The sequence below is a fragment of the Grammomys surdaster genome, unplaced genomic scaffold (genome assembly GCF_004785775.1).
Source record: "Grammomys surdaster isolate TR1022 unplaced genomic scaffold, NIH_TR_1.0 172, whole genome shotgun sequence".
NCBI classification, from domain to species: domain Eukaryota; kingdom Metazoa; phylum Chordata; class Mammalia; order Rodentia; family Muridae; genus Grammomys; species Grammomys surdaster.
The window spans coordinates 5,720,159-5,728,843 of record NW_021604620.1 but is presented as its reverse complement, the minus strand read 5'-3'; positions in this window follow the sequence as shown (position 1 = coordinate 5,728,843).

Here is an 8,685-nt window from a genome sequence, read left to right as displayed (position 1 = left end):
TCTCTCTCTCTGTCTCTCTCTCTGTCTCTCTCTCTCTCTCTGTGTGTGTGTGTGTGTGTGTGTGTGTGTGTGTGTGTGTGTGAGAGAGAGAGAGAGAGAGAGAGAGAGAGAGAGAGAGAGAAAGAGAGAGTATGTGTGTGCGTATGTGTGTGTGGTACAGGCACACATTCATGTGTATCTCTATGCAGGCCACAGGACAATCCTGATATCCAGAGGACATTCCTCAGACACCAGCCACCTTGCTTTAACTTCTTACTGGCCTGAAGGCTGCCAAGTAGGTCTGGTTGGCTGGCTAGTGAGGTCCAGGGATCCAGTTGTGTCCACTTTCCCAGCTCTGGGGGTCTATAAGCATAAACTCTCACACCCCAATTTTAATCTGGATTGTGGGAAGGGAGTTCCTCACACTTGCAAGGCAAGCACTGTACCAGCTTAGTTACTCCCCCCCCCCGCCTGCCCAGAGCCCACAAGGCACTTCTGAATGGGGTTTTCTGTGACTCTCTAAGTCTTCCTGTCCCAAGTGACCAGTACAGTGTTGAAATACAGCCAGTTCTGGATTTACCAAAACTGAGACACTAGTGTCTCCAGTGGTTTGTTTTCAAAGTTCCAGGTATCTTTCTAGAAGTCTAAGCTGCACATCCCCATTGCAAGTGTGGCTGTAAATGCAGCAGGGTCCATCAGAGACCCCCCTGCCCTCCATCTTGGATTTAATTAGAGAAGTCTATCTCTCCTTACCATGTCACAGTAAGGTAAGCACATCAAAAATTTGTTCTCCACAGGGCTCTCTTCACAGCTGTCAAATGGGACACGGTTACAGCATTTGTTTTTGTGGTTCTTCTCATTCCCAAGGCTTATGTCATCTCTCTGAGAAGATGGGCAAGGTGACGCTGTCATTCACACTGAGGAGTGGGCACTACTGCTAAGCATGGCCCTGCTTCCCCAGGGGCTGTGTGAGTACATTCCATTTGGGTTTCATCAACTCTAAGTGAATCTTATTGCTAGGGATGTTTAGTCTTTGTTGAAAACAAAAGTATAGAAGTGTTGTTTAGCAGGAAAAACTGGAGCGAAAATTAAATAATAGCTTGAAGACCAAAGCTTCATTGACTAAGTGTATTTTCTCCATATTAAAGTTATATATAATCCACCCATGTTTAAGTTTAATTATAAATTAATGTCTTCCCTTCCCAGTAACAATGTTACTCTGTGGCCATTAAAATTATCTATAGCCCCGTCATTTGACGTATGAATTAGATCACAAATCTAATACAAATTCATAAAATCTATATGTTGACTTTATGATCAATGCAGCCCTAGTGAATAGAATATTTTTGGAAAATAGGGTTTTATAGAGCTAATCAAGTCACAATGAAGTTATTAACTATGTTCTAAGCCTAGGTGATGACATCCTATATTCTACAGAGAAGGAAATGTACGTATACACAGACATAGAAGAAAGGGTGTGATGAAGAAACACGTGGGTGGGGCAACCTTTAAGTCTATGAGGCTCCTCAGACGTACAGAGACATGGAAGGGTGCTGATTGGTGACTTCAGAGGGAACAGGCTTGGCCAACCCTTTCGTTTCTAGCTTCTAGAACTGAGATGGTAGATTCCTGCAGTGTCAAGTTACCCAGGCTGTGGTACATTGCTTCCTTACAGAAATCATACAGCAAGATTCCTCTAGTCGTACAGCAGTCTACGCTCACCTTGCCCAAAGCCTCACAAAGCCATCCTGGATCCACAGGAAATGCATGAGCACCATAGTGTTCACGGCTGAAGTCAAACCATGAAGGGCAGGTTCAAGAAGGAAGAGGCGGGGCAGGAGGAAGAGACAGAGGAGAAGGCAAAGAAAGTGATGAGGAGGGAGACTTGCAAAGGAAGAAAGAAAAGCAGGAAGCAACCAAGAAAGAGAGAGGAAAGGAAGAGAAAGAAGGAGAGGATCCAGGGAACGGGAATAAGCTAATTGTCCAGGTTCAGGCAGAAGAGAGAATGTTTCTGACAAGAGAACATGAAGGGAAGAAAGATTAAGTGAGCAGCTGTGTAGGTTCAGGATAGGGCAGTGCCCCGCCCAAAGGAGTACGTCTAGCCATAAACTTGAAATATCTTAAAGGCTCAAACAAAAGAAAAAAATAGAAAAATACCAAGATGATTCAACATGGAAAGGCGCCTGTTGGCAAGGCACAGCTCAATCCTCAGGAGTCACGTGGTGGAAGGAGAGACCTAACTCCTGCACCTTGACCTCTGACCTCCAAAAGCATGCTGAGGTACGCAAGGGCCCCACGCACACACGTAAGCAAATGCAAGGGTGAGTTCCGTTTTGCTGCTGGAGGTTAGGGAGCACACATCTTTTGGCCCCAGCTCGAAGTCCAATCATGTGAGTGATCAGATATAATCACTAGTAGATGATATTCAACTCACAGTGTCTAGAGACACATCCTGGTGCCCAAGCAACAGACTAAAAGAGAAAAGCATCACCCGAAACCACTGCAACTGCGTTTCTCCTGAAACTATAAACGTCTCACTAAGACTAGAAAGGCAAACTAAGTTTAAAAACCAACCGAAAACATCTTAAGGATCTAACCCTAGATGGGACAACCCCACAAAAACACAAGGTTAGTATATACATGTATGTATGTATGTATGTATGTATGTATATATGTATGTATATGTATGTATATGCATATATGTATATATGTGTGTGTATATATAGAAAGAGAATGATACAACTTGCTTCTTTCAAAAGTTATTGGTCCCATGATGATCCCCCCCACCAATCAAAATGACCTAGATGAAGCTCTACATAAGAATGTTTGCATAGTTCAAAGAGGACAAGGATATGTATGGACCAAGAGCACACACAGATAGATAAAGAATGGAGACCCATCCAGGATATGAAAAAAAATACCAAGTAGATAAAAATACTGAAGGAAACGGAATGGGGATGGAAATGAAAACATATTATAATGAGATCAAATAAAAAGCCTTATCAATAGAATGCATCAGGTGGGAGACAGAATTTCAGAGCTTGATGACAAGGGAGAGGAATTGTGTCACTAGGTCAAGGTCAGTGACAAATTTTTTAAAGGCTATAAAGGGATACATAAGACCTTTACAATGCTGTGAAATGGTTAAAACGTATGACTTATGGGTACTGGAGGAGGAGCAGAATTTCACATCAGATAGGCAATGTCCTGTTTTGCTTACTTTGCTGTGATAAAATAACTTAACAAAAGTAAGCTCGAGAGGAAAAGTTAGACCTTAAAAGGACAGTCCGTGATGCAGGGAAGTCAGAGCAAGAACCTGGAGGCAGGAACTGATGCAGAGGTCATGGAGGGTGCTGCTTACTGGCTTGTCCCTTGTGGCTTGCTCAGTCTGCTTTCTTTCTTTCTTTTTTTTTTTTTAACGAGAAACGTATCATTATTTTGACAGATACACTGGGTTCTTGTGGAGCTCCCATGGAGGTGTGCTGCATTCACCGCAGCGTCAGCGGCTGTTTGTGGTAGCCTGGGTGCCCGAGATGTGTTTTAAAACTGAATAGCAGTCTTCAAGAGGGAAATCACGCCAAGTCTCCGTAGCAACATCTCCTGGGCACACAGATGCACGACTCTAGTGACAGCAATTTGGAGGTTGGTGTGGGAAGATCGTGTTCAATAGAAACGTCATGGGGATGGAGAAACTCGAGATCGCTCTTGGAGAGCTGTTGTATTAATTTTCCTCCCTTCTCTTCGGCGACCACTAAGCTTCTTTCCAGCATACGCAAGAACTCCTCTGACCTCTGTGATTAGCCTTGGTCCATGCCCTTGTTCGACTCCAAGTTTCCACTTGAAGAATGGGTGTACCTCTTCAGTCTGCTTTCTTAAATAATCCTGGACCACCAGCCCTGAGATGCCATGCCCACACAGTAGGTTGTGTCCTCCCATAGCAAACACCAATTAAAAAGTGGCCCACAAGCTTGCTCACAGTGATGGGGTGATTATTTCATGTGAGGTTCCCCCTTTTCAGATTGCACTAACTTGTGTTAAATTGACCAAAAAAGAAAAAAGCTCAGAAAACATTTAATAAAATCATAGATGACATCTTCCAAATCTAAGGAAAGAGATGACCATCCAACTCCAAAAGCTCACAGAACACCAAATGCACAGTACCAGATAAGGGTCGACTCACATTGCATCGTACAAAGGCCAGAAGAGGGCATAGGAGACTCTGGGCCTGGAGTTACAGAAGATTGGGAACTGCCTGCCCTTTGGGTCCTGGGAAATGAACCTGAATTAGCTCTCCTCCCCCAGCACACAGCTGGCTAAGACAGTTGAAGGCTCTCCTCCCCCAGCACAGCTCCTCTGGCATCATGAAATCAAGTGATCAGGGCAGACGCTCCCAAACCTGCAGTGACGTGATCTCCTCACTGAAGGACTATTGGCTGTTAATGGTTGTTGGGAAAGGAAATGTCATTTCTTCAGTGCTGTCGGCACCAATAAGTCACCTTGCTCCAGTACTAATATCCCCTCCACAAGAACCTCTAGTTAAACCCTGTGAGTCGCCCACAAAAAAGAAGCATTAAAATATAAGGCGTCGGGAGGGAGGAGGGAATGGGGGTGTGGGACGATTAGATCCATTAGTAATATAACGTATGAGACTGACAACAGCAACATTGTTTCACTGTATTAATAAAAAATGCTACATAGCATGAGCCGTCACTCCCTAAAATGTTCACACCTCTGACACCCAGGACAGGCCAGGAAGAGTAAGTCAGGAAGCCTCCTCCTGAGATGGAGGTGTCAATCATGACTTAGCTAATTTCTGTCTAATCTGTCCACTGGAAACAGAAAAACCTTTTATGGATATGATCTAGGAGGAAAAAATTTTGATTTGGAAGAAAAAAAATACTGTATTCTTCCCAGGTTCAACCCCTGATTCTCCTCAGAGGAGATGGAGCCTTTGTGATTTGAGTTAGATTTGACTATGGCTCACTCTCGACTGCCCTGGGTTTCCTTAGTCTCTGGAGTTTCTGGTATTTCTAAGAAAATGTCTTCTCAATTTTCTTGGGAATTTCATCCTACACGTCATGCATACACACATCTGTGATGTTTCAGGGAAAGAGTTTGCTTTTAACTCCAGGTCTTATGGGCTTCCCCATGTTCAGGCATCTCGCTGTGTTTGTTTGTTTGTTTGTTTGTTTGGTGGTTACTCTTGCAGTGGGTTGGCATGGAGGCTGACTTGCTAGGCTTCCCAGATGGATGAGGTGTAGTTATGAAAGTGCTGAGCTTCTAGCCAGGCAGTGGTGGCTCACACCTTTAATCCTAGCACATGGGAAGCAGAGGCAGGCAGATTTCTGAGTTCGAAGCCAGCCTGGTCTACAGAGTGAGTTTCAGGACAGCCAGGGCTACACAGAGAAACCCTGTCTTGAAAAAAAAAAAAGTGCTGAGTTTCTAAATTTACATAATGGATATTCAAATGCTGTGCTTATCTACCTCAGGAAAATAACCTCAGAAGCAAGGTGCTCCCTAAGCAGGGCTCATAATTTCATGGTATAAATGTGTTGTTGTGTTCAGCATTTAATTATGTGCATATAAGGTACCATCATAAGCAGTGGATCATTTATAAAACACACAATTAAACTAAAATATCATTACAAATTAAAATTAGACCTGAAAATCCATGGCAATACCCGAATTCTTTGGCTAGAATCAATTGTGCTGCTTTTTGAGACTTGGGCTAATTATTTTTCCTCTATGCATGTGCGTGTGTGTGTGTGTGTGTGTGTGTGTGTGTATGTGTGTGTGTGTGTGTATGGCAGAGTACCAGGTGTGTATGTGCCCACATATGCATGGAGGGCAGAGGACAACTTTGGGTGACTGGTCCTCAGGTGCCATCCTCTTTCTCCCTACCTCCCTCCATCCCTTCCTCCCTCCATGTCCCCTTTTCTCTGTCTCTGCATCTGTCTCTCCCTCTCTGTCCCTCAACAGCCTAGAACTTGTCAAGTGAGCTATGCTGACTGGTCAGAAATGTCCCAGAGACCTGCCTGTCTCTGCCTCCTCAGTGCTCAAATGAGAAGCATGTACCACTATGCATGGCTTTTAAAATGTGGTTTTCAGGACCCAACTCAAGTCATGCCTACCTACAAGATAAGCGCTTTGGAGCCCGAGCCATCTCCCTAGATCAACGTGAGATAACTTTGATACTATAGCAAAATTTTAGGTCACTGACCTTTGAAATGTACTTGAGAGGGTGAAGTATAACATATGATTAACTAAACAATTACAGTACAATTAATTGACAGTTGAGGTCACAGCACCACGGTTATTGTAACAAAGCAGCCTAACGGAGGAGAGGTTTTGAGCTCACTCACAGATTAAGGAGACACAGTCTACCACAGGGAGATGGGAAGGGGTGGCAGTGTCTCCTTATGTCTGCTTCCTCACACTCAGCAGACGAAATGGCATGCCTCCTGTTCAGGACTGCCTCCAGTAGATACTTAGCATGTTGGAACCCTGGAAGCTTTGTTCTTTCTTGTCAGAAACTCCCCTGCATTTCTGTCCTGGTGTGAGGCAGAGGACCTCTTTCTATATAAAGTCTTGACCCTCACGTTTTTAGCCATCCTCAAGAGAATCCATGCCAAGGGCATGCCCACCAGACATGATGGTCTGAAATGAGAGGAAAGGCACTGTCTCATCATCCTTCCTCATATATGAATTACTTCCAGAACACCAGCTCTACTGCTTAAAGTATAAGTTAATGGTAACTCCACAGAACCCATTCTGACAGGATATCTAAGTGTGCGTGACTTTATCATGTCTGTGACTAAATACTTTAAAAGAATCAGCCTGAGAAGAGGTTTATCCCTAGCTCATGGTTTAAGGGGTCACAGTCTGTCACAGGGAGGTGGGGAGAGACCAGTGTTTCTTTGTACCTGCTTCCTTGCCCTCAGCAGACTAGAAACAGAGAGAAGAGTGCTGGCCCTCAGCTGGATACCCTCTCCTCATTTTTCCCCAGTCTGTATCCCCAGCCCTTGTGATGCCAGTCTCCGCATTCATGGTGGATCCTCCATCCTTAGCTAATCCTCTTCGGAAATGCCCTTACAAAAGAGACCTGGGTGTGCCTCGCTGGTTCTATAGGCTTCTCTTTAATCCAATCAAGCTGTCAATCAAAATTAAGCATCACATCGGGTACTGTTAATTCTTATGTAATCCTGGAAAATATTTTCCAAGCTTCTTATAAGTGATGAAGAGATTAATATGATTTAATAGGCTTATTTTCTACTTTAACCTCTGAGGAATGGTTTCTCTTGTATGCAACCAAAAACTCGAGGTAAACCCGAGCCACACTGAACCTCCCAGATTCTTGGCACCAGGGCTGGGATTCCCTCTCCAGCTTCTGCTTTTATAAGTAGCTTTTACAGCTCTGCCTTCTGGCTGTTGAAGCTGTTTTAGACACAGGCACAGGTAGCTGGAGTGCCTGGTAACTGATGGCCCCACCAACAGCAGTATAAAAAAAAAACACTAAATTCATTCAAGGGATGAAATCTTACAAACTGGGTAGAGAAGTAAGTTCATGTCCCACAGAAGTCTGAGTTCAGGTATTAGCAGTGTTGATTTCTCTGAACCCTCTGTACCTGGATCATCTTCTCCTCATGTTTTTACACGACCACCCCTTTGTGTGTGTCTGTGTCTTCTTATAAGGAAGCCAATCATATTGGATGGTGGCTCACTCAAGGGACCTTGTTATAATTTGTCTCTTTAGCTTGTCTTCAAACAGTGTCAGTTAAGAGATACTCCAGATTCTGACTTCAATACATAATTGGGGGAGGGGCAGCGGCATACCACATCCGACGGTAAGAACCTTCCTTGTCTTGAGTACAGAGACCGAGATGAGGCTTACACTCCAGTGCTCCTCAGAGTCAGAGTTTAACTAGGGTCAGGGTGTGGTCTAAACCACTCTGTTACTTCAGGTTGCTCTTGCAGTCTGCCCTGTTCCTCACAACTTCTTAGTATTTCTTCCTGCATGCACAAGAGTTCTCCTCCTAAGCTAACTTTGGTGAGTGTGGCCCAGGACACATCCCTGTCAAACACTCCTTTGCCTGAGAAGAACTAGTCTTTTGTCCAGGCAGTGGGAGATATTATGTGGGAACCAGGGAACAAGGACGCCATAGATCTCTCTTCTACAAGAGCCACAGGATGCTGGGAGAGAAATGATCAAAATTGCCTTTTGGCAAATTCTGGACATTTTTTAAAGTCTAACAACAATCCGCGGACATTTCTAGAAGGGAACACCTGAACTAATAAGGACCAAGACCTCACAGGATTTCCTGTGGTAACTTTGAAAATAAGCAGTTTCCAAATCAGAATCACAGTGAAAAGGGGCCGTCTAACTGTCATGGAAAGCAGATGAACTATGAAGAAATAGCTCCAAAGTCCGGCTCCTAGAAATCCTATCGTTTAACCTGCCGAGTCATTCCTCCAAAATACACTCACAGAGTCTGACTTCATTTGACCAAATACAGGCCTCGCAAAGAGCACACTACTTTAAATTAGGGGCAGCAGTTAAATACAAGGAGAAAGTCATTTAACATCCCAGCTGTAGAACTGGTGATAAAAACTGGCACTAGTAGTCAGGTGGTGGTGGAACACTCCTTTAATGCCAGCACGCCAGAGGCAGAGGCAGAGGCAGAGGCAGAGGCAGAGGCAGAGGCAGAG